The sequence below is a fragment of the Pteropus medius genome, unplaced genomic scaffold (assembly GCF_902729225.1).
Source record: "Pteropus medius unplaced genomic scaffold, Ma_sr-lr_union100, whole genome shotgun sequence".
Taxonomy (NCBI): domain Eukaryota; kingdom Metazoa; phylum Chordata; class Mammalia; order Chiroptera; family Pteropodidae; genus Pteropus; species Pteropus medius.
The window spans coordinates 18,923,315-18,950,021 of NW_024352785.1; the positions used below are offsets into that span (position 1 = coordinate 18,923,315).

At 38.0% G+C, this 26,707-nt stretch overlaps 1 protein-coding gene across 4 annotated transcripts in view; it reads left to right on the top strand.

The window, feature by feature from the left end:
* Window positions 1–5,988: 5,988 nt before the first annotated feature.
* CTXN3 (cortexin 3) overlaps window positions 5,989–26,707 on the top strand; it is a 48,951-nt gene continuing 28,232 nt past the window's right edge. The window contains exons 1-2 of one of the 4 annotated variants that reach the window (XR_005649808.1): window positions 5,989–6,055; window positions 25,174–25,220. The gene's annotated coding sequence lies outside the window, so the exon portion shown is untranslated. Of the gene's footprint in view, window positions 6,056–9,728; window positions 10,431–21,286; window positions 21,330–25,173; window positions 25,221–26,707 lie in introns of those variants that run through there. The other 3 variants (XR_005649810.1, XR_005649809.1, XM_039848602.1) reach the window with 3 other exon arrangements.

Below are 26,707 nucleotides of genomic sequence, written 5' to 3' on the forward strand. Positions count from 1 at the left end.
AGATATTAATATTTTGAAAAGAAGTGTTCTTTTACAGCTAGAAGAAACATTAAATTACCTGGGGCAGCACTATGATTCTAGGATAAAGACCCAAGGCCTAGAGCAGTGGAGTACCTTGTTCAAGGCTCCTTTGGTCAGTGGCTGGAACTTCTTTTGATGGATGTCAGATGTGATTTTAGGTCCCAAGGGCTCTGTCCTCTTGGGGTTTAAACATCAGTGGGGGGAGGGGGGGAGTTGAGCAGATAAGCAAGTATGCTAATAACAATGAACAAGACTATTTAAACAGTGGTGAATCCTTTGATGGGGGAAACGTGATAGATTGAAAGAGGTTCTGGAGAGAAGACACTGGTGCTGAGGTACCTCAGTGGTGACAAGTACCAGTCCTGTAAAGCTGGTGTAAGTCTGAATGTGTGGGGAGTGCCACAGCACTCCAAATTGCCTCCAAAGAAAACACCTATGACATTTTTCTCAGTTCCACAGAGATTCTGTCATCTCCTTAGAAAGCTTTCAGAAAGAGAAATGAAACACATATTAATGATTATATAAGCATCATGTAGTAAAACCTGTAATAGGCAGCACACTGTCCTAGGGCTTTTAAAAAATTTACATAGCATCCATTCCCTGCCCTCAAGCAGCTTGCAGCCTAATGAACGGCTTCTTGGTCACAAAGGCAATCTCCTGCACCTTGATCATCACTCTGAGATCTATTCAAGTAGAAGTAAGGGAAGCAGCTAATTTGGCTTAAATGAGATTCTATTCAAGATCTTGTCCTCTTCTAAAAATAGCTCTTAGCCATCGTCTCCATGACTTTGGTTTTATATCTTATCTACCACTACACATTGGTATTTAATGATATCATTATACTTACAGAGTAAAACAAAAATTCAATGTGTATATTTACAGTATTGACTGTTATTAATCATTGGAAATAAATAAGAAGAGCCAATAAATTTTAGTGAGTGAGTGCCAAGCACAAAGCATTTTTTTCTTTTTAAAAATAAAATTTAGCTAAAATATATTGGTATTGCATGCAGAGAATCCAAGCTATAACTTGATCATTATTCTTTAGCCTGTGATCTTTAAGGAACTACTATGAGATGGATTAATATATATTTAATGTTGATAATAGGAAAAATATATTTTGTTGAAAATATTATCTTCGCACCTATTCTCAGAGAAACTTTCTCCCAGATTATATGGTCTTCACATTATCACTGAAGAGAGAAAAATAAAAGCCTTAAGTAGTCATATTTAAAGTTTGGAGAAGAAGGCTAGACTATGACAGACGGGTTTTTTATTTTTCAAGCAGGTTTAAAGGAGATGTAGAGGATCTTTAAAATGATAATAAAATTGTTTTCGGTCCAATTGCAATAACATTTCAGAAATTGTTGAGGGTGATGGGCTGACTAAAAAAATCTAGAAAAATTACATAGCTCAAAAAACATGAAAAGTCCAGATGGCGTAATCTTCCCCTGGGAAGTGGGGTTTGCACGCAGTCATGGTGTGTGCGAGCCAGAGCGGGCATGCTGTTTGCCTTTCAAGAACCTGACAATACAAGGAGTTTTGATAGTTGCGAAGCACAGAATTTCTCAGTGATGGAAGAAAAGGGTGAGAATGTGAAAGTGTCCCTTTACTGGAGTATAATAGGACTTCAGAAGCTTCTCTGCTGTCTCAGTTTGAGCCTCAAAGCCGAGAATGAAACACGAGGCGCCAAAGCTGTTTTCCATCTGCAGGGCGTGCTAAGGAGATGGCTGAGGTTCTGTGAAACTGCTTAAGGGTTCATAGACGTTTCCTTCAGAGGCGGTTTGGAGTGCTGGGGTGTTTCTCTTCTCCCTCTCTCCGTTACCCCAAGTCTTGCTATGGGGAAGGGGAGAGTGCTACCCATTAACCCAAGTAAGAAGTGCTTCAGGGAACCACTCAGACAGCTTGACCTTGTGTCTGGTGCACCCCATCCCCAGGCTTGACTCTGTGGCTAGGTCAGCCTGGAGCTGGCAGAGCAAAAGGAGAGTGAATCTCCTTGGGTATGAACAAGACGGTAGGGCAAGAGCAATTGTTTTCCTTGGATCAGATGTGGGCCTCGCTGGAGAGAGCCAGCCTGTCCATGCAGATACTCTGAAGGTTTAGAGTAGACCCCACAGAGGCATAGAATCCTAAAACCCAGAGACTGAGGGGGTGCCAAGTGGTCAGCCAGAAACGAGGCATTGCCTGTTCAAGAGGCCACAGCTGGATTCTCTAGGAACCTGATAATGTGCCCCACGAGAATGAAAGTCAGACATGACTCATGCCCAAAGGTCATGACACTAATTCACATCTGTACCTTTTCTCTCTAAGCCCTACCCCCAGGCCCAGTCACAGAGTGGTCCAAAACAGAAACTGGTGGGGGGAAGAGGAGATGACGAAAGGAAAGAAGTCAATCATTGCTCCTCCCCTTCCTCGTGGCAAAATTCTAAGGTGGAGCAGATCCGAATGGAATGATTGGGAGAGAAGTTTTAAGTTTGAATGATTTAGGAGTTTTATTATTCTACTAGAACAGACTGAACTCTGTAATTTTTAGCTGGACCGAACTCAACAAAGTTTGAAGGAAACCAGAGAACTTTTATTATCTAAGCAGTATTAGAAACCAGAGACATCCCTAAGATTTCATTTCAGGGTCAGGAAAGAACAGGTGAGGTGTTTAATAGGCAGAGAAAAATAAAATGAAATTGGTTTGTAGATCAGTTAATAAGCTGGTTCTATGACTTGGACACACACTGAGATTGTGTGGCTTTGGGGTTCAAAGGCCAATGACCAGTGATGGTATTTGCTTAACTTGCATTCTCTCTGAGACAGTGTCTGTGAAGTGTTTAGCACGTGTCTGGCACAGTGCAAGCCTTCAATAAACAATGGTATTAGTATGCTATTTTTAATTATTATTACAGGGCATCTGGTTTAAGACGCATCCAACTAGACTCTCAGCAACTCTCAGCCAGCAGGTTAGGAAGCAGGGACGGTTCCAGGCCTCCATAGAGGGAGCTCTGAAACCATCCGTCTGCAGGCTCAGGGATGGAGAAGCCTCTACCAGCTGTGGCTTCCGTGGGAAAATGATCTAACTGATGGGACAGACTCCAGGGAGAGACCATGGCAGAGGGATCAGGCTGTCCTGACTTGGAATCTTGGCTCCACAGCCAAAATGGACAAATTATTAACTTCTCTGAACTTCAGTTTTCTCATGTTTAAAAAAATCCAAAAATAATATGTACCTACTTTGGGGGAATGCTCACTTAATTGGGTTGTTACGGTACATAATGGATATTCCATTTGTTTGCTTCCTTCTTCCCAGTTCACCTAGCCATGTTCCTCTTCTTTAGTTCTTCAAACCCCTTTATGGAAGCCCAGCGTTCTTAAACTTTCCTGCTCCATGCTGTTTCCTCTTGTTATCTGGGAAAGTAGCCTAATAAACTAATCTCTAATAAAGTAGAAATGAATGATAATTGCTTGGACTTGAGATTACCTTTTCATAGAGGAATCTGGAGGATGGAAAGCAGAGAAGAAATCTCAGACCCTGAACTTTCACACTCGCCTCCACCTGAGGTGAAAGGTTTAGGGCTGAGGACCAGAGTAAGCAGTCCCACTGGGTTGATGCTCCCCTGAGGACAAAACTATTGTTTTTCCAATGTGGGCAGCCAACTCTTACACCTGGGGACCTAGTGCCTGGCTCTAAACTGGGAGCTTTGCAATCACACCGATTCTTCGTACATCTGAAAGCCAAGAGAGGTAGCTGCTCAAACTCCAAACCAGTCAGACTTCAAAGTAATCATTCATCCCCGACAACCCACCATGAGAAGACAGTACTGAAGCAATTCAAGAAATACATGTGTGGGTGAAAAAAAAAAAATTGAAAACTTTGTAAAGAGAAGAAGAGAGGGGAAAGAAAAATAAAAAACTCCAAACTTTAAATGCTTGAAATTGTCCTTGAACTCTTTATCTTCCTTTGCTGTGAGCTAATACCCATTTCTGTTGGATCAGCACACAAGCTACTTTCCACAAATCTGCCCAGTACTCCACCGGTGACAAGAGGTCAAAGCGTAACGCGTGTCCATGTCCCTTAATCTGGAGCTGGTATTTGGCAGTGTTTGTGGGGACTTAACTTTAATTAATTGACTCCTTAGGAATAGAGCTGACAGTTTCCCTTTCATAGATTTCAGAAAATTGAAATTTTTTCCTTAAAGAACCTCACAGTGCTGTAAATCCCTGGGCCTGTGGAGGAGGCTGACATAAAATAGACATCTTCTCTTTTACAGGGTTTCTCTCTTCACACAACAAACACAATGTTATTCATCCTCGAGGGAGAACATAGGTGCTAAAGGATAATCAAAGGGATAGTCAGTGTTGAAATTGGGGTGAAATAAAAATATTATAACTGAGCCGTGGCCCCTAAACATTCCTCTTCCTCTTCAGGAAACTTTCTGGAGGCTTCCCATCTCATCACATTGAACTTCAGTGTGTAATTGAGTCCTGCCAAAGTAACCTCGGCACCCACCTTGATCTCAATGTCTCTCCAGAGGCTTTGAGCCTATAGGCATTAGTCATCCCTAATCCATAAAATAAATGTGGCCTCATGCTGGTAGCAGAAGTTGCAGTGGGAGGCTGAGCTGTGTTCGCCCCAGGGTCTGAGCATGTGTGAGCATGTCTGAAGGACCAGTGGATGGGCCCACCAGGCTCTGTTGCCCAGTAAGAACAGAGCACTCAGTAGGCAAGAAGATACCCTGAAAGCAAAGTAAAACATGCTGCTTATCTTGCACAAAGTGAGCTCTGAGGAAGCACAGAATGAATCTGTAATTGCCCTCAGGGGTGCAGGTCCATGTCCAAGAGAGAGGGGCTGAAATGAGATGGGGCAAAAGCTAAAGAACTCTTGGAGATGAAGTGCCAGCAATCCAGGACTCCAGAGGTGGCACTGATGGAAGGCAGCTCCCTTAGTGTGCACAGTACTTGTCTTAATGTGGCTTTGCTGGGAACAGCCAATGGCCTTGTCATGTTAGTGTCCTGGCCGGGTAGGAGCCACAGTGGCAGCACTCTGGCATGCATCCACAGTGCTGTGCTTCTAGTGGGCATTGCCAATGACAAGTGACAATGGGTTATGGTTGAAAGTAATACTTTGTGGTCAGCCATGACAAGAGACAGTTCCAAGATAAGCAGCAGTAATAGCTGAGAAGTGGAAACTGTGAATATTGAAAGAATATTTCATGGAGCATGTGTAGGACCCTTCTGAGAATTCTCAGAAGTTCCAAGTTGTATTTTGAGGGGAGTAGTACTTGAGTTCCCCTAGACCTAGTGGAGCTGAATTAGAGAAACACCACATCATGATACTGTTTTAAGAATCTTGCTGCCCTTGGTTGATATGCTATGGGAAATCAAGCCTATGTGTGTTGGAATAGTGGGTCTATATTTTGATCGTTGATGGTAGGCTATGGGATGAGACAGGAGCATGTTCCATTTTCTCTTCTGGAAGAACAGTCATCAAAACTGACCTACTGGACTGAGTAAACACATCTGAGTTTTGGGACTTCTTTTCTGTTGAAAGACCCCAAAGATGGAAGAAATACTTTCCTCCACTGGTGGATTGGGGGATTAGAATAACATAATTTGAATATCAAAAAGAACAGTACATTATTTTACTTCCCAGAACAATTCCATATTACACTGTGCATATTATCGAGAAGCCAGTAAGTGTGTGTGCTGATGTAATGTCCGCAAGAGGACTTTGAAAAAGTTGAGAAGCCAATAGTTCCTGTTGGGAGCTGTGCTCATGTAAAGATATAGAAGAGTCTGCAAACATAGGATAGACAAGTGAGAAAATGAGCTTCTAGCTTGTGTGAATTATAAAATGCCTGAAGTAGAAGATAGGACCTGGTTTAAAAAATGAAAATGTCCTCTGGTTTAAATCATTGAGCTGTCCTCATACCATCAGCCTCTAGCAATAATGTCTGAACTCAGTCTTTTTTTTTTTTCACAGTCCTTATGAAGAAATGAATCACTTTTGGAAGATGACTGGTGGATGAAATAAGAGAGGAAACAAGTAAGAAAATGAAACAATTTTCTTCCAGAAAAAATGGAACTAGGCACCTTCAAATCTCATAAGCTTTGCTGCAAAAAGTCTTCTTTCTTAAAATAAGCAGATATCTATTTAATTTCTTCTATATATCCAGGACCCAGATTTAGGAATGGGTATGGTCTTGTTTCAGGTGTTTCATTGCTAATGTAGATTTATAATACGATCACTTTATTTTTAACACACTCTCTTCTGAAACATCAGTTCTGACTAAAACTTCCTAAGGCAAAATAGTTTTGGTCAGTACAATTAGGTAATTTCTAGCAAGTGTCAGAATGAGTAAAGGATGCCATAAAGACTGTCTGGGAAACTCTCTGAGTCTACAGGTTGTAATCAGTTGATTTGAAACTTAATCACATTCTTATAATAATAAGAATCAAGGTCTCTTTAGTTATTACTGCTGTTTACTGGGAAAACCAGGGAATTATAGAGCCTGATTTCACCCTCTTTTCCAATGGCAATTAACCTCAGATTGAAGCCTGTTTAGGTTATCTGTGAACTATCCTTGAAATGGAGATCTGTGTGTAGTAGGTTACTGAGGCAGACACTCAGAATATCACCTATAACGGAGTGAGGGAAGCAAGACTGAGCAGAGGAAGAAATTGAGCTGATACTGCTGCAACCAAGGCCTTAGCCTACCCTACAGGAACTCTGGAGCTGTGATGACCCTTCTGTGTTGCCTGAATTAAGGAAAGGAGGCCAGGTCTTAGCATCCTGCATTAATCACTATTGGAAGTGAGCTGTCCTTACGCAGGGACATACCTTGGGGAAGGCAGCTCCCTTTGGCTGAGGGCAATGCCTAGACAGGGACACAGTGATAAGCCCTCAGCAGCCAACATTCCTTTCTCCTGGGAGAATGAGTTCCTTAGTTCTGCCTGGAATGGAGAGAGATAGAGGGAGAATCTGGGCAGTACACTACAGATCCACTTGCAGACCCCTTATTGAAGAGATCCCTTAATTAAGGTATAAGGTAGAAGTTGTTTCCTATTATCTAACATTATATAACATTACTGCAAAACTTAGTGGCTTAAAACAACCAAAATAATTTATTACTGTTCCCAGTTTTTGTGGATCCGGAATCCACACATGACTTGGTTGGGGGCTTCTGCAAGTAGAATCCTTGAGGAGCCTGGTGTGAATGCAGTCAGATGGTGATTGAAGCTGCTGGGGGCTGACCAGGCGCCTCTCTCTTCTGCAGTATTGGGGCCTCTCCATGTGGTCTCTTTGTGTGGCCTAGTTTGGCCTTCCTCCCAGCATGGCCACTTGGCACTTCTTACTGACATGGAGGCTTAGGGCTCCATGAGTGAGTATCCCAAGTGAGACTGGAAGACACTGCATGGTGTTTCCCAACTTAGCCTCAGAAATCACGTGGTGTCACGTCTTATACCTTCTATTTGTCAGGGGCCACCAAGTTTCAAGGGGTGAGAGACATAGATTCAATCTCTTTACAGGAAGTGACAAGGTCTGTAGGAACCAGTAGGATGGGACATTTTTGGCAATGCAAAAGGCTCTAAAGCTTATATTTTCTGATGGCAATAAATTCAATGAAGGATTTTAAAATAATGGCATAGTTAAAATCCTTTGATTATTTTTTGACATATTCAATGCATAAATTCAGCCCAGAATATTCAAGCAGTTGTAAGGAACTAGACACAGATCAATATTAAATCCAGCATTATTGTCTTATATTAAGTACTATGTATGAGAATATAGGAGCCAATAACTAAAGTTATTCCTGTGTCCCGAAAGCCAGCTGAATGAATTCTATATCAATTGTCCTTTATTATCACCCTAAATTTTCACATATCATACTGCACAGAGCTCAAGAGTCAATCCTCTTATTTGCAGTCATATTAGGAAATCGCAAGATCAGTACCAATGCTTTCGACACTCTGAACCCCAATTTTAGACCACAGAAATACTATTAGCTCCCCTATTCTTACTTGGCTGAAGAAATGTGGTCATCGCCATGACAATTTGGACCTCAAATTCAATTTAAAAACTGACATAAACTTCGATACGAAGCAAATTACATTAGCTCTGACTAGGACAGATTTTTAGGTTAGTTTGGTCAGTGCTGATAGGTTTGAGTCTCTGAAGTTTATTTTCTTTTTCCCTGAGGAAAACACAAATAACTTTGTGTGTTGCAAAGTGGGAAACAAAAACCAGTCATAACGCCTCAGAGTTTTGCTCTTTGGTGATGGAATTCAGACCATTAGCCTCCTTGTCATTTTATCTTGTCTCTTTCAGTGTCATCTTAAATGACCGGGCTTATCAAACACTGCTGGACAAAACTGTTGAGGCGGGCACACAACCAGCATTTGTTTTGGGAGAATAAAAAGATTTGTTTTATGTTAGGAATTCACCAAATCATGTTTTTCAAAAAAACTTTTGAATTGTTTATTATGTTATCTATTAGTCTATATAGGAAAGGTTATTGAGTTTATAATACGTCACTAGCAAGCATACAATGTACAATTTATATAGTAATAAATGAGGCTTCAAATCCTTTTATGATGCAGAGACCTTTTCAGCAGTGCTTGGCAGTATAAGCAATGTTGTTTTTACTTAAAGTAAAAAACATTGCATGGAAAACTGTCATTGAAGAATGACATTGTATTTTAGCGCTTTCACTAAAAATGAACATCTTTAAAAGTAACTTTCAAAAAAAAAATGATTAGAACTCCGAAGACATAAAATTATCTCAAAGTAGTTAAATAATGAATATCTGTATATTTTATATGTCCTAAATTTGGAGATGTTTAAAGCAAAGAATTTTCATCATCAGACAAATAGTACTTATTTCACTCTCTAAAGAGAAGCTTTTCAACTCTTTATCTCTTTGAGGCTAGAGTAACTGGTTGGAAGATAGGTTTGCATATTTATTCGAAAAACATTCAGCACTTTTCTCAGTTCCATCTGCGATTGGCCCCAAATCAAGAGCTCTTTGACTAGAGTTGGTTCATTGTTTCTCACAATAAAAGGTAAGGCTTGAGAGACTGTCAAATCGCTGAATATTATCAGCATGCAAATAAATGTTTTGAACGCTCTTCCCAGTACCTTTAAAGCTAGCTAAGCAAAGAGGACAATGGAACGGGGCAAAACAAAATGATGGGAAGGAAAGAAGAGAGAAAGATTCTCTGACGGTGACATGGCAAAAGTTGCCACCAATTGAGAAATGGCTTAATTACTCTTTACTGTGCATTTGTGTGTGAGTGCGTGCATGAGTATGTGTCTCTGCGTATGTGTGTCTATATCTGTGTGTTGAGTGTGTGGATTTAATCTTTCTCATTATTGCTCAGGAGATCATGATGAGGTACTTCGGTATGTGTTTAATATTGAAGAAAAGTCCTCAAGGAGCTTGAGCGATAAGGCGGGGGCCACGGGCTGTCGGCTCAGAGAACACAGACCTCTGTGCTCTCACCCTCACCTCTGTCAGGAGGCACCTGTTCCTGGTTAGCAATAATCTGGGACAAGGATTTCCTCTTTTTTTCTTCAGGGGAGAACTAAGATTTGAGGGAAATAACCTTGAATGGTGTCTCAGAGGAAGAAGGCAGGTTGGTTCTATCCCGTTTTTCAACCTCTGTCCTTTGTTCTTGGACTCTCTGAAATTTGTCCCTTTTGTCATTTTCCTTTTCAGAGAGTGACAGTTCCCTGGAGGCTTTTACTCCACATCATCTCTTGACCTTCCTCTGAGAGGCTGTTTCTCATCTCACTGCCAGCTTGCTGCATAGTCCTTTTTTATTTGCAAGTTTTTAGCGTGAATACTCTCTTGTGTGAACTTCCTACACCTCAGGCTGTATTTTACACTGGGGTCAATTCTCATTTGAAAAGAGAAACTTACCAGGATGAGATGAAATAATAACCTCCTAGGTTTTCCTGCAAGTTCTTGAATTCTGCGATTCAAATTTTCATATTTCAGATCTTATGCAAATTTGAATTTTGCAGGAAGTTTCTTTACGTTTTGTGAGCACTTTCACTGAACCTAAAGAAACATCTGCCTTGTTGAGATTATTGCAGAAATATCAGACCCTAGAGAATTTGAGACTCTCTTTTCTTCACGATATGTTTTTTGGGACATGAAGCCCAGCATTAATAGACAATCGAAACCATGTGGCATTTATATTTTATCCTTCCTCATTTGCAGCACCACTAATGTAAGTGGATAAGATGCTAAGAAGGAGTCTTTATTTAGTGATAAATTCTAAAATAAAAAGAAATAGAGTTTGAAGAATAAATATCTCTGACAGCGTGGGTTTGTTCTTGAAGTTTTAATGATGAAGAAAATATTTTACCAAGTTTTGATTTAAAATAGCTAAATAAACTTATTTGTTGAAATGTGGTTGATTTGGACTTCAATCAAATCGCCTGATTCAGTCCAAAGTAAGTAGTAAAATATATATCCCACACGAGAAATAACCTGGTAATACGGTAGAGGTATGAGAAAGAGAAGCGAAATGAATCCATCTCTCTTCGTTTTTCCTGTTTTGAAAACTTCTGTATGAACCAAGGTAAGCAAAGATGAATCCAAGAAATCCTAGAAATTAAGATAACATTCAAGGAAGCCTGATTTATTTATAAAACTTCAGTAGTTTGCATATGTTCTAGTAAGTGTAATATCTGTACTTATCCAGTTTGTTATGCATTCTTACCTCTCTAAAATTGTACTTTTTCTGAGATGTTTTGTCAAGAAATTTTCCATCATGGAATTTTTCAGGATATTTGGGTGAGTAAGGAAATTTCTCACCCTCTATTTTCTGCTATTAAATGAGTAGCAACTGAGGAAGAAGTGCTCAGGCTAAGGCCTGTTTGGGGTTGGGATGGGAAGGAGGAGCCATGTAGTCGTTTTATTAATCAAACACTCCCTCCAAAATAAAAATGATAGAAGGGGCTCCCCCTATTTCTTTTTCTTTCTTTAGGAGCTTGGTAAATGTATTAGTTTCTTATCGATGCTATAAATACCACAAACCTAGTGACTAAAACACAGAATTACTCTCTTACTCTTCAGAAGGTCAGTTTCACTGAGCTAAACTCAAGGTCGTGTCACTGAGCTAAACTCAGGCTGTGCCCTTCTGGAGATTTTAAGGAGATACTCCGTTTCCTTGCCTTTTTCATCTTCTAAACGGCTGCCCGCATTATTTGCCTCGGGACCCCTTCCTCCATCTCCAGAGCCAGCAACAGGACTTCTTCTGCCCTCTCTGACTACTGCTTCGGTCCTTACATCTTCTCTCCCTGACTTTAACTTCTCCTGTGTCCCTTTTATCTGGCCCACCCACATAATCAGGATAAACTTCCCATTTCAAGATCATTAACTTAATCATATCTGCAAAGTCCATTTCGCTGTGTAAGGTTACATATTCACAGGTGCTGGAGGGGACATTATTCTGTATACCATACAAATCCTCTATAGCCCTCAACACTTTTCTAGCTAAGTTTTCTTTTGATCACCAGAACACTGGGATGCTCTACCGTTAGCAGGCACTATTCTGATTTCTACAGAGAAACATATGAAAGGATAGTGTAAAAGTTTAAGCTGTAACCACCATTACAATTTTAATATTTATACCATCTTGTCTCACAAGGGTCTCTCTGGTGACAGTTTATTTATAGAGTTCAGGCTTAGGAACTTAGCTTTTAAACTATTGCATCACTGTTTGCAGAGAGAATGAAAATAGGAATATCTAGATGCTGTGAAATAAATTTTAGGAGTGCTTTACTTTTTTGGACTTCTTCCCAGCAAAACATTTTCCATTTATAGTCTGTGCCATTTTGAAATGACTTGTCGAGGTTTTCAGAGGCTGGTCAATGAGTTTCAAATATTTTTATTGATGGAGTAGATTAATTTTTACACCAAGGCTTTTTCCAGAAGCCTTAAATGAAGATGCAGATACGTCTGTCAACTGTTCAATTCTTACTCAGGTACCACATTCTATGCCAATTTTCTATTCAAAGAGAGGGTGACATTCAATAAGAGGGTTCCTTGGAGTGAGATCGGGACAAATGAGTTCCCCAAATGCTGGCAAACAGCAACTAATGATAGACTGGTTACCAGAGGGCAAAATAGGCTGAATGGTCACAGTCAGAGCACTGCATCCTAGACTGGCACACGTGATGATCCCCAATACACAAGGCTGTTTCAGAAGTCTATGGGGGTCATCTGAGTGGATCTCAAGAAACACCTTGGCCATCACTTCCCCTAGGGTATCGCTAGGGTAAATCTGTATGTGCAACTTCCTAGGTTTTTCATTCAGACCTAAAGCAACCTCCATGCTGGAATCTTATTCTCCTGGTGCGGATGTCAAAGCTGCTCTCCCTCTGTGGCCTGATTCTCCGTGGCATCATAACACAGGCAGATGCTGAAGGTTCCAGAGCAAGGGTAAAGACCAAGGTAGCATCTATCAAGTACCCAACTTTGAAGCCACCCTTTAGGATGCCAAAGATCTCATTCCTCCCAATTAAGATTCATCACAGGGTTTGTCATATAAAATAATGGAAAAGCCTCTCTTAAGATTTTAAAATACCAATAAATCTGTCTGTATTTTAATTTAAAAGGTTTTCAGATTTTTATTCACCAAATGTCAACAAAGCCCAGTCATCATAAATCCTAATTTAAAAGTTTATTTAAGGTAAGTAAGGAATGTCTTTTCCACTTCAGCTTTTAAGGCAAGTTGGGGATTTGATTTTCAAGAAGTCAGAAACATATTTTCTTTGTAGTCAAGTACCTGTTTTTCTTGAGAAACATTAATAGTTTTGAACATCTATCTATAAATAAGTTCACATAGATCGTGGTGGTTTTTCTTCTCAATTAAACTAAGAATTAGATTTTATCTCTTACCATGGGTGCCTGCTAATTGCTTATGAAAGTGTAAGTATTAAATCCATGGCTTTCTCACCTTTTTTTATTGCAATCCACAGTATGAAGGACATTTATACTTCAGCCTAACACCTATACAGACTATAGATACACATTTACATATTTTGAAACAAAATTTTTATGAAAAATAATTTCTCTCCCTGTAGCTGTACTCTGATATTTTCTATTTTATTCTATTCTATTAAGAAACTACTTGTTATGACCCACAAAATTGATTTCATGACCAGCAATATGAAATACACTGCTATTAAATGACACAAAACTCATTTGAGTTGGAAAGAAAAAACACGATCACGGGCGATCCAAATTAACTGTCTGAACATAGTCAATTCTAAAAACATTAAAGGTTAATTCCTTGAGTCATGAAATTATGGTTCAAATTCTTGTTAAACTTATTCTTGTTAGATTTATAATGACTTTTAGAACAGTGATATTGAATAACCCAGATTATCGATAAAAATAAGATTTAAAAAACCCACAGAGGTGGTTCAGCCCCACGGTGTTGATACGGCCCCATCGGAGTCTGTCGTACTGCTTATAAACACAGAAAATTCCATCAAGGGCATCAACACAAGTTAAAAGCATGTATTTAAGGGAATAAAATGTTAGTACTTTTTCTTTATCATTTGTGACCCCTCACGAGAAGTTACGAGGGCTGAGTATTTTATTTCAGAATAATATCAAGATTGTCTGCAGCTGGCAAAAGATTCAAGATTCTCTAAAGATACTCTATTGGGTCAGGGGAAAAGATATTACTGGGAAAGGTAAGGTTTTCACCAATAGAGGATGGAGTTTGCATTTGCAGATGAGCTGAAGGTTCATCTAGAAAAGGGCCAAATGATCTCCTTGAGAAGTCGAAGCCCAGAGAAGATTACAATGCTTCTCTACTCCGTGATTCAAATTTAAACAAGACTAAACTATAAAGTAAGAATAACAAGTAAGAATAATAAAGTAAGAATAAATATTTGATTGTTTATCAATCAAATATTTATTTTTCCATTAGTTATCACTTTGATGCTATCATTAACTTTATATGAAATTGTTTATTTTATGTATATAAATATATATAATTACAAAGATTACTATGCATAAAATTATATATATATATTATAATTGTTTCAAGTTTTTGCTCATATCCTTTGGGCCTCTGCTGTGGAAGTGCCCTAGACACATCCTCATTATCCTGCCTGTTGGCCGGCCCAGCTACTTCTGGGAAGAAGTAGGGTTGTAATCTTGGTGGTTGGTGGTCCGTAAGTATTTCTTAACCATGTATAAAGCTTCACTGCTGGAAAGATGCATTTTTATTCCCTTACTCCTCTAACGTATTTTTACTGAATACAAATAACTTCAATTCATCTTCACTTTTATATTGCCTTAGTTGCTGCTTCTAAATGCATTTTGCTTCAACTGAAGAGTTTGCTAAGTGGATGACCTTCACATCCTTGTATGAGAGAAAATATAAAATAAGACCTGGGATTATCATTTTAAATGGAAAAGCTATAGTTGGAAGAAAAATAGCTCCTCCAGGCCCTTGAAGCAGAGTTGATTAGTCACAAAGAGCTTGAGGGCTGAACATCTACCTCTCTTTGAACTGTTTTTGCTGAATTTCTTGACTGGTTTTAAGGTTCTAGGCTTTAAAAAGGAAATCCCTAGATGCAAAGAAGAGTGAGTGAGAAATGATAAATAAGATTTGCACAATATCAGGAGCTGCACATCTGTACTGATTCAACTAGCCCAATAATACCATCCTTCATTCGTCAAACGGTCATTGAGCACTTACTATGTGCCATGTTCACACACACACACACACACACACACGCACACACACACACCCTATTTTTTATACAGATTATATATGTATCTTCCAGTAAGTGTTACAGAAAACGACAATATTTCAAGGTCAAAGGAAAAAGGAGTATGGTTAGGCAGACGAGATCTCTCGATAATGGTGACCTCTGACAAAATCCTAACGTAAGTGAGGGGAAAGAGCCTTGTAAGCATGTGCAAAAGACTGAGGTGGGAGCTGCTTGGCACATCCAAGGAATAGTTGGAAGGTCCACATGTTGGGAGCTGAAATGAGTGAGTAGTACAGGATGAGGCCATAGAGATAAAGAGGGAAGGTGTGGTGAGTGGGCATATATGCAGGGGACATACTTCTACTAAAAAATTATTTGTTATTTAACTGAAATTCAAATTTAACTGGGTGTCTTTTTTTTTTTCTTGCTATATCTGGCAACACTTTTCCTTCCTCCCTTCCTTCTTCCCTTCCTTCCCTTCTGTGTGATTGTGGTATTCATCTGATTTACATTTAGATTCATTTGTTTGCTTTCACTGTCAATTTTATTTTTCTGTCCTTATTGATTTAATTTTATTTTTTTAAAATGTAGGATATCGACATGCTTTCAAAAATCAAAACCAAAATGATACTGTCAGAGAAGTGTCACCCCCTCCTCTCTCTCTTCTCCCACCACTGCCCTTGTTGGATACTAACTTCTGGGTTTACTGCTCTTGTGTTTGTTTTTGTAATGATAAGAAAATATATGCATATTTAAAAATTTTCTTCTTTATTATAAAAATTTGGCATTCTAAATATGCGTGCCTATTAGACCTCCTGGTAGAGATGTGAGGGGACAGATGGCTTTGAAGGTATATTTAGGGAAAAGGCAGGAGGTAGACATTTGGGGCCAGTCATGTAGAGATAGAATCAAAACCATAAAACTATTAGGAGGTTTTGATGAAAACATTACATTCATTTTGGTGAATAATACTTTATTCATAATAATACGTCCTGATACTTTGAGGATTTAAGTTACTCGTCCAAGTAAAGTGCAGAGCTAGGTCATGCATCTAGGTCTTTTTCTCCGTATTAGCCAACTAGAGCTGTCATAACAAAGTACCACAGACTGGGTGGCTTAAACGACAGAAATTCATGTTCTCCTAATTGTAGAGGCTAGAAGTTCAAGATCGAGATGTTGGCAGGGTGGCTTTCTTCTGTGACCTCTCTCTTTAACTTGAAGATGGCTGTCTTTTCCTACCTGTGTATTCACATGGTCTTTCCTCTGTAACATATCTGTGTCCTAATCTCTTCTTGTAAGGATACCAGTCATATTGAATTAGGGCTCACTCTAATGACCTCATTTTAACTTACATCTTTAAGGACCTTATTTTCGAATACAGTCACATTCTGAAGTACTTGGGGTTAGGCCTTTACCACATGAATTTTGGAGGTGTATAATTCAGCCCATAACATTCCTCTTTCCATGATACCAATTTTCTATGTCTTTGAGAGGCAACAGAGTTTTAGAGTCTAAAAGACCATATTGTTTCATAAAGGAATTAAAGTTACTTTGATGCTTGGGAGTTACTATTTCTCCTTTATCGGAAGGATGCTATATAAACATGAGTGATATAAACATGAGTGATATTTAATATGAGTCACAGTCCTCAGATCTGTTCTCAGGAAAAAGGTCTTGTCCTCTCTGGGAAACATGGGGTCCGAAAAGGCCCCTGACACAGAAGTTCTAGCAGTAAATTTGGGTCTTGTCTGGGCTAGAGGAAAGTAAGGTGAGCATATTTTAGAACTGTCAATGTCTGTCTCAGAGAAGTTGTTCTTTAACCACTAACAAATGTGGACTAATGGAAACCAGAAATATGTCAGGTAAAAAAGTATCTCAAACTCCATCAATACACTTTCAGCTAGAAGTAACCCCAAAGAAATGTCTCCTTTTAGATATAATCTTTAGTCATACATGGAAATCAAGAGTCAAGACTTATAAATATTGTAATTAATTCATCAAGTATTTGTAAATACATTGAAAATAGAATAAAACTCTCTGGGCTTCATGGAATGATTCCATGACTTCTCCAAGTCGCCTTTAGTTGGAAAGGCCCTACGATTCTTTTCTGCACTATTTTGAAACCTGTTTTTTGATATTTTTGCTGCTTGGTTATTATTCACTGGATTACAATGTCCTGCTGCAGGAAAATATCTTCATAAATTACTAACCCAAACTCATCGAGGGTCTATGGGAGACAAATTACTCTGAGTTTGCCTTCCAAGAATTTATAGTCACTTCCTAGTAACATTATCACTGACATTTATGATAATTTTTTGTTTAAATTTGAATATGTTATCTAACATTTTTACTTCTCAGAATAAATTATCTGAACTGAATAAAATTTGCTAGAAAATATTAGGCTAGAATAGAGGTTGAGCGAGTTGGATGTAAGCTCCGATATTGTAACAGAATTTTTTTAAAGTATAAGATCCAAGGGCTAGTCAGATACAACATTTCAGTTGCCTTTGGTTGCTTAGAAAGGTGACATTGAGGTGTTTGGATAAGGGCAGCCTAGAAAATGACATTAGTTCTGGGAAATGGACTGAAGAAAGCAAAGACGTGGCAAAATGCAACAAACAGAAATTATATAAAAATGTAAATGTTGAGTTTACCAGTACACCAGTTATTTAAGGTATTTAATACTTAAAAATAAGAAAATCTATGATAGTAGAGCAAAATGTGGAAAACATTTCTAAATATAATTACATGTACTGCCCCATGGTAGTCGGAACTCTCATCTTCGACAGCCTTTGGTTCTCTCCCTGTCTTTGGGCCCAAGCTTTATTCACAAAGGTTACCTCCAAACTGGGTTATTTAGACAGTCACATAGGTACACGGTCAGGACTGAACAGTTAAAACGTTGATACCACATTGCATCCCGGTTTTACATTTCTTCTTTTTCAGTAAACAAGTAGCCTGGGCCTCTCTAGACCTCTGAGTCTTAGCAGATACCGATTACTTGAAAACACCGTCAAGGAAACGTCAGCCTCAGTATACTATTTATGTGTTGCATTCCCCAAACGAAATGGTTTCGAGAGGTGACAGGCTGAGTCCCTCTCTCCTGAGGCCCTGACTCTGCTTCCTGTCCTCTGTCACTATAATTTGCGGGAAAGTCATTCAGGACGTCAGTCTCCAGCTGTTTTTAGTTCACTCGATTATGGCTGCTCCCTTTCAATGAGCATTATAATCTGGCATATTTTGAAAACATACTAAATACAACTGAATCGAACAAAACCAAAAGCCCAAATGGGTTAAATACAGCTCACCTGGGCTCTTTTTAAATTAGCCCTTTCTGAGTTACTCGTTTTTAAGACAGATACTATCTCAGCTCATTGACTGCTTTAGAGAGTGTAAAATGACATGAGAAGTGAATGTACTGAGGTGCTTAAGTGTTAACCGGTGGACTTATTTACTACTGGATCCCAGAGAGAGAGAGAGAAACTCCGAGATGTCGCCTTTTGGTCTAAACCATTGTTTTGGGTTACCTTACTTTTATTGTACCCTGATAGGATCTACTGGAGTGGCACTAAAACCATAGTGTTTATATCCGAGGGGGAATTGGAAGAGTGAAACACAACAGAAGGGCCTGGGATTTTTTTCAGATCACACAGATAGATTTAGGAAAAATAGTGGAAGCACTTCCTCCCATATCCAATCAACGTGCAATCAGAGATATGCCTTTATATGCCTTTATAAAACTTTTTCTATAAATTCATGCATTAAAAAAATTAGTGACTAGAGTTCCCATTGTGGAAATAAATGAAGACCACTCAAATGAGAAAAAAACAAAGTCTATTTATTCAGAGCTTGCTGTAACAAGAGAATCAGCTACCAGCACTTGAATTTGACAGAGACTCAAAGTCAGGCAAAAGAGAGGGAAAGCTTCACTGTGGAAAAGAGACAGCTTCAGGTGTGCCCTGATTGGAGGTTGGGGGCAGAGGTAACTGTAGGTGGGCTCACCAGAAGCATCCAATATAATTGGTTAGGGGTACACATTTGGCTTTCTCCTACTGGTCCAAAGATGCGAGCAGGGGGAAAGGTGGGAAGCCGTTAGTTGATAATCAAGTCTTGGCTGTTTTGCGTGGAATGCTACAGGGGCAATTGTTTGACTTCTTGGGCTGTTTGCTGCAGATTGTATGTTGGAGTTCTATTTTTACATATGGTTTGGCCTTTCAGTCTATATATTGAGTCTCTCACAATAGGTAATTATTTATATGTGGACACTCTTTATATATCTTGAATAGGATCCTTTTATCTGTTGTATATTGCAAATAACAGTTTCTCTCAGATTGTTGTTTTTCATGTTGGATTTTTTTTAATATAATCAAATCCTTTTCTTTATGACTTTAGAAATTTGTGGCTTTACTAAGAAGGCCAACCCCTTTATAATATTACAATATTACGTGTCTCCTAAATTTCCTTTTAATGTTATTATAGTTTGAAATTTGTTTTGTAATCCAGATAAATTTTATTTTTACATAGAGTGTAAAAAGGTACTACAGCTTTATTTCCTTATCCAAATGAATAGCCAGCCATTTGGAATTAGACATTCTTCCCCTATTGGCTCAAAACCCATCTTTAACGAATACTAAATACTGATACATACCTGCATTTGCTTCTGGACTTTGCCCTTTGGATCTATTTTTCTGCTTTAATTACTAGCACATCACAGTTTATTTTGAGGGCAATATTCTTTATTTCAGTTTTAATTTCTTTCTTTAACTTGAGTCATGGAGAAAATAATTTTTTAATTTCAATAATCATAGGCTTTTTATCTTTTATAATTTTATATAGTTACTACATCATAGTATAAAAATGCGCTTTGTATGATTCCTGCTTTTTGATTTTGAGGATTATTTTGGTCTAACCTATATCAATTTTTATAAAGTTCTTATAGGTATTTGAAAATAGTATGTAATCTCTATTTCTTGGACTATAAATATATATTCAGTCTTGTTATCATTAGTGTCAAATCCTCTACACCCTATTGTCTTAAACAGTTTCTAAGTTAGTTGTATTAAATTCTCTCTGTATGATTCTGGATTTGTCGATTTTTCCCTTGAATATCTAACAGCTTTTGGTTTATATTAAAGCAATGTGATTAATTGTGTAAATATTCATGACTATTATAATGTCTTGGTGGATGTCACACCTAATGTTTTGAATGCCACCTTCTCAGTATTGTAGAGCAAATCAGGAATTGAGAGGTAATTGAGAATCAAAGTGAAGAGTGACTAGACTTGAATTTTTTTTTTTCTTTTTTACCTGAATACACCTAGGACTCATAGTCTCCTCAAAAGGAAACAGCTCAGTACAAATTAGTAGTTGATAGATGGTCCCAGGGATGGGGAGCACAGCATAGGGAATGCAGTCAGCAGTAATGTAATGGCTAGGTGGGGAGCCAGAGGAGAAGAAGAGCAATCAGGGGGATTGTTTTATAAACTATATAAATGTCTAACCAATGTACTGCATACTTGAAATTAATAGAAGAAAAGAAAAAGGAAAAAAAAGAACACCTAAGTGACAAAGCCCTTCTCTTCCTAAGAAGCAGCAGCCCTCTTCCGAGGACAGTACTGAATCGATAGAGCCAGAATGAGGCCTTGGGCAGCCCCCACCTGCCCCTCACCCCCTGCAACAGTATTTCTGTGGCTCATTTATTTATTTAATTTTAGACTTTAGGAAACCATCAAGTTTTGTGGCCTTTTTTTCTTGGCCACGGTCTTCCTTTCATGCTCTTACTATTATGTATTGCTTTTATAGGGCAGGCTCTCCAGTCCTGAGTATCTTTTACTCTACACTCTCTGTACTATCTTTACCTGAAGATGTTGGGATAGGAAAAACAGTGGCTATCTAATTGCTGTTAGATTGCTCTTTGAGATGAGATCTCAAGCATTCAGTGAAATGGTCCATTTTCTACCATCCTAGAAGTCTGTTTTGTAACTGTCGAGTCGAAAAATCTCCCCTTGGTATGAAAATGTTGTGACTTCTAGGTAAAGGCAAAAGGTATGGGGTGCCCAGGGCCACGCCGGGCACTGAGAGTGCCACAGCCATTCACTATGCTTTCCACGGATATTTTTCTTTTCGATAGAGGCAATCAATTAAAGTACAACCAATGAAATCAAATTTATATAATGTTAGTAGGCTTCATATGTAAATTCACAAGTTCTAAAAACCCATTTGTTTGTCAGGCTTTGTGTCCTAGTTTTCTTTTTCTTTCTTTCTTTTTTTTTTATTCAAAAGATATGGTAACTGACAACTCCCAGACAGAGGCCACACAAGAACCTGAGGAATATTCCTTCAAACATTAACAAACATCTTAGGAAGAAAACGCCCTCCCATGAAGACCATTAAAAAATAGCAGAAAATCGTGTAGAATCAATTGCTAATTTAAATAGCATCGGCCATAAACTTTCTGGAAGTTCAGAGTAATTTTGTCCTTTTATATAAATAGATCTTGATTACCCCAGATATAGCTTTTTTTTTTAGAGAAGATGCCTCTTCTCACCCCTACGAATTTAGAGCAGGCCAGGTAACTTAAAGAGTGGGAGCTGATAACATTCCTTTCCTCAGTCTTGGAGTCTCAACTCTTCCATCTATGTGCCAGCCTATATTTACGGGGTGCCAGCCATTTGCTAAGTGCTTTTATATATTCTATTTCACTTTATCTTCATCACAAACCTGTAATGTAATTATGAGGATCCCCATGTTACAGATGACAAAACTGCAGCTTAGATTCAGTTTCATGAATCTAATAAATTAATTGTTTTAAGTATATTCTATCCAGTACTGTTGACAGTAAAGCATCATAGTTAACAGCATGGACACTGGAGCCCTGAAAACTAGATTCTACATTTTTCCAGCTATGTGGTCATGGGTGTGTTATTAATCTACGACCAGTTTTTCCACCTGTGAAATCTGCAGAGTAATTACAAATACCACAAAGATTTGAAGGGATGAAATATGATAATGCATGTTCTTTGCATACTGCATGGTTTGTTGTGAATGCTTAATAAATGTTGGTTATTACCAAGCCACTTTCAGTATTAAAAATACGTCTTTTCTGATTACATTTAAAATAGAAATTTGGCAGAGAGAGGACAGAAGCTCAAACCCATATCTTGCCAGCATGTTATTTTTTGTTAATGATATTAACAGGATCAGAACAAGTTTCTATTTATCTAGACAAACTCACAAACAAGCCATTGACACTGTGAACTTGGATGTTTTAGAATGCTAATCATCCCTAACAGTGCCAATTTCGGGGCAAAGTGCCAGCTGGAGAAAATTTAATCAGGGATACATCTTCCACATTTTTATTTAACTTTTTATGTACATTTAACATAACTGGTTTCCATGGAAAAACGTATAACCATAGAATATTTATGAAGGTGGTTTCTTGTACCTCTCATGCTTTATTTCTTGGATTCATCCATTTTTCTGTTAACACACACACACACACACACACTCTTAATTTACTCATAAAATTATTTATTGGTTGATTTATTGGTAATTGTGAAGGTTGACTAGAAGATGTTACTGATCATGAGTTAACTCTGTAAGCCAGGGAGAGAAACTTGTAGAAGAGGGGCTGGAGAAGTAGTAGAAAAAAAGGAAAATAAAAAACACAAATAGAAAATGCCAAATAGAAGAGAAAACTCATACTAAATGAAGATATGGAAACTAGGGGCAATCATAAGAGAAATGAGTACTAGTGTGAAAAAATAAATGACTCAAGGACAAACACTGTACAAGAGTTTCTTATGACTGTCACCAGTACTTATATTTCATCTTGTTTCTCTTAGCTAATTACTTTTAAAAAAAGGGAGGCTATTGTTAATTAATAGCACAAAAAGAAAGTAAAAATTTAGGTACTAGTTACCTTAAGCATTTACTATGAGCCTTATGCGCTTACTCTTTACAAGCACCGGCTTAATTTCAGTTTGCTGGCTCTACATTCTTGGCATTGGAACTTGAAAAAAGGTTACATATTGAGAAATAAGTTGATTATCGGGGTTCCTAGGTATATAGGGGAGCTTACTGCTTAGAAAATCCTGTACATAATTGAGACAAAGTTTTTCCATCTGTACATAGAAGTCATATTGTAGATTCTTCAATCGTATCTGAACAATAAATGAGTTAAGACTAGATCCGGTCAATGAGATGGTAATACACTCCTCATATTTAATACTTTAAGGCAGAAAATTTCAAATGGATTCCACAACAAAATAGAGAGGTTATGGAGAGGGCAGAGATGAGACCGCCAGTCCCCAGATAAATGATATGCTAACCATCCTGAAAACAGCAGGCTTAGGTGAATTTACAAATATTGGATGCCGAGCACTTAGATGCCTGACTAGGCTTCCATTGCTCAGATAGGACACAGGAAGATTCTTCTTTGGGGAGTGTGAGCAGCCTAAGAGAAAATACTTAAAATCACTGACATCTCAATTTTCTGTCAAATGGCCCACTAGATCACATGATAATGAAGCTCAAAGTCAATAAGCCTGACACACGTGTTCAGAGCTTCGAACCAGGGACGACCTCCAAGATAAAAGATAAAAACCAGAACACACAAGGTAAAAACAACTTGGCAGAAAAAGAAACCAGTGAGGAAGAAGAAATCTTCCAAAACCTATTATGAGTATTCCAAAGAGTTAAGAGAAGATAGTGTATCAGTGAACTGAGAACAAGATGCTAGAAAAAAAGAATTCAGAAAACAAACAATATTTTTTTTGGAGATTTAAAAAGATGTTGGCAAAAGTGCAAAACTCAGTGGAAGAGTTGAAAATAAAGTTGGAGAAATAGCTCCGAAAATATAACAAAAAGACAGAAAATAAGTGAAAGGAGATAAGACATTTAGAAAACACTCCAAAAATCTAATACACAATAATAGAAGTTCAAAATGAGCAAAAACAGAGAAAATAGAAGATAGGAAATTGTCAAGAAAATCATTGAAGACATTTCCCCAGGAATGAAGGTCACAAATTTCCAGATTTAAAGGGCTCATAGGACGCCTAAACAGTGGATGAAAATAGACCTACATAAGGCATATCATTGTGAAATTTCAGAACCAGGCACAGGAAAGATTCCCAAAGTTTCCAGATGGAAAAACAAGTCACATACAAAGCACTGAAAATCATACAAACTCTACAAGCTAGAAAAATGGAGAGTTCCTTTTAACATCAGAAAGAGTATTTCCTATGTAGCATTAATACAGAGCCAAAGTATAATGAGATGATAGGGTAGAATACAGATATTATCAAACAGGAGAGACGTTCGATTCCAGAAAACTACTGGAAGATATGATCCACTAAATTGAGGGAGCGAATCAAGACAGAGAAAGACATGGGAGCAGGAAACAGGAAATCCAATGCAGAAGAGAAGCAAAAGGAATCCCTAGGAAAATAATGAGGAGGGATTCCAAGAAGGCTGCTCTGCACCCATCAGGAAGGACAAAGGGTTCATGGGCTTCAATGGAAAACTTTTGGCCAAGGACAGTGCAAGTCCTTTTCTCTGTTGCCAGCCCTCTCCCCAGAGGGAAGAGATAGATGTAGTAAAAGTCAATGAAACCACTTCATTTATTGATGAGTTCCATGATGGTATATGACTAAGAATAAATAATAAGATAATGAAAAATTATGGTTTACACCAAATATTGGTGTCTCTCTGTCAATCAAAATCTTAATAAGAGCCCGCAGTTCCCATATACAAGAATGAAGAAGAAAACATGATTCCGCCTGAATAAGAATCATTCTCCTTTATATCCAACCATTCAGACTCTATTCTAGTTTTCTATTAGTGAGGGCTGGGTATCCTTCCAGGAATGTGTTGGTTGCCACCTTTTTAAGTGGTCACAGTAGTCATGCATCCTGGATGAGGCGCTGTACCAGACGTACTCTCAGCAGGAAACCTGGAAGGCAGGGAGCTGCACCTCAAAGAGGTGGTGGGCAAGGTCAGGGTTCTTATAACACGGAAGAACATCTTTAGCTCAGCTTTCTTTTAAGGAATCCCTGCCCCTTATACTATGTTGAAAAACATAGACCCTTTGTTTTTGCTGTGGCAACTGAGGCTTTCTATAGAAATCTGTGATTCTCAGTTCAATACAGTAGAGATTATCTGATTGAGTCATTCCTTACATGGGCTAAAAAGTATGCCCCAACATTTATTAATCTCCAGATGTATAATTTTAGTGATGTTATAAAAGAAATATGTGGTTATTAGATATTCTTGGTGCATTTTATTTTGTATAAATTAATGCTATCGATTTAACGAGAGTCAGTTGTTGAGAATGTGTAAGTATTTAGAATGATATTAGTATTAGGTAATGTCTGAGAAATTCATAAATGAGATATTGTTTTTATTTTCTGCCTCAGCCAATCAGGAAGACATATTGTGTACTCGTCAGCGACACTGACTCTCAGTAAGTAGAGGATGCCTCAGCACCTATGCCTACGGGTGTATTCTCTTCTCAGTTGATTTTGATCCATGCTCTCTCTCAGACAATACGAACATTGCTGTCAAAGTTGATCTATTCAATTTACTAAAGTCTTCCTTCCTTGATTTTTGTACTGGGATTTGACAAATAAAATAACAATAACTAATGGGAATTATTGAAATGAAAATGTCTTTTTCTTTAGTTTTGTTTATAAAAGTTACTAATGAAGTTCAAAGTCAATTTTTGTTTTATCAGAGGAAAAATCATTTTGGTTTATTTTCACTTGACTGGGAAAGATCAGAAATATTTCGGTTGCATTTTACCTGAATTAATTGCATATGTAGAGAATTTGCATTTTTCTCTGTGACAAAGTAATTCCTGTGTTTATATTTTATGTCCCAAACTCTAACATCAGATTTAAAAGATGTAGTTCTTAGCTAATAACTTTTGCAGCTTATCCGTAAGAAAATATTTTTTTTTGTATGGGTGATTCTGCAGTCTCTTTGGTTTGCCTAGAAAACTTATCCTTAATCCTTTCGTTTACTTGAAAATAAATAGTGAAGACAAGACTATTACAACACTATCAGATAGTAACTTTTACAAGCATGTGAATTAAAACATAGCAAACTATGGTTTTAAAAACAAGAATTTTTTGTTCAGTCTGTTTTGCATTCCCCCAGCAAAACTGCTACCTTATTTACAACTCAAAAATTATTCTGAGTACCATTTGGTACTTCCAGAATTTCTGAATATTAGTTTTAAATCTTGTGAGTGAAATTAAAAATCACACAGTCGGTCATAGAACATATTGTCGCAACCGAGGTGTGCTAAACAAATGCAACTTGATTTATTGTCAAATCCTGAACTCAAAATAGAGTAGTTTCTCATTCTGCCTAATAGCAGAAAATTTTATCTAGTTCTAGATAATCTGTGTTGCTTGTAGATTCACTCTCAGTCTCTTGGGTAAATACTCAGTCAAAACCAGGATTTCCTCCATCTCCTTGTGCCTCTTTCCCCACGGTTGAGCAATGTTCAGTGGTGGGATTGAGAAGGCAGGTGTTCTCGTTCTCAGTGTGGAAAGTCAATTAAGTTGTGTGTGTCTTTGTGTGTTTGTGTGCCTCTGTGTGCATACTCGGAGCAGAGAGCCCCTGCTTAATGTATGACTCTGCTGTTAGTAGCACGAGTTTGGATTGATTGGAAAGAATGATTGGATGAAATGTTACATTTTGAAATACAAATCGTGACTCTAATTTAAAAATCCCAGAGTGTACAAGAAGACTTCAAGTTCCTGGTTGCCCTTTAGGGAAGCTCCAGGTTAGTTAGTCGCGGAGAGAAAGGGACTGAAGGGACTGATAAAGAAAGCTGAATGTCCCCATCAATTTTAAGATAAGATGATTTAAACAATCAGGTCATTATATATTATATAGATATGTGTGTGTGTGTGTGTGTATATATATATAATGACCTGATAC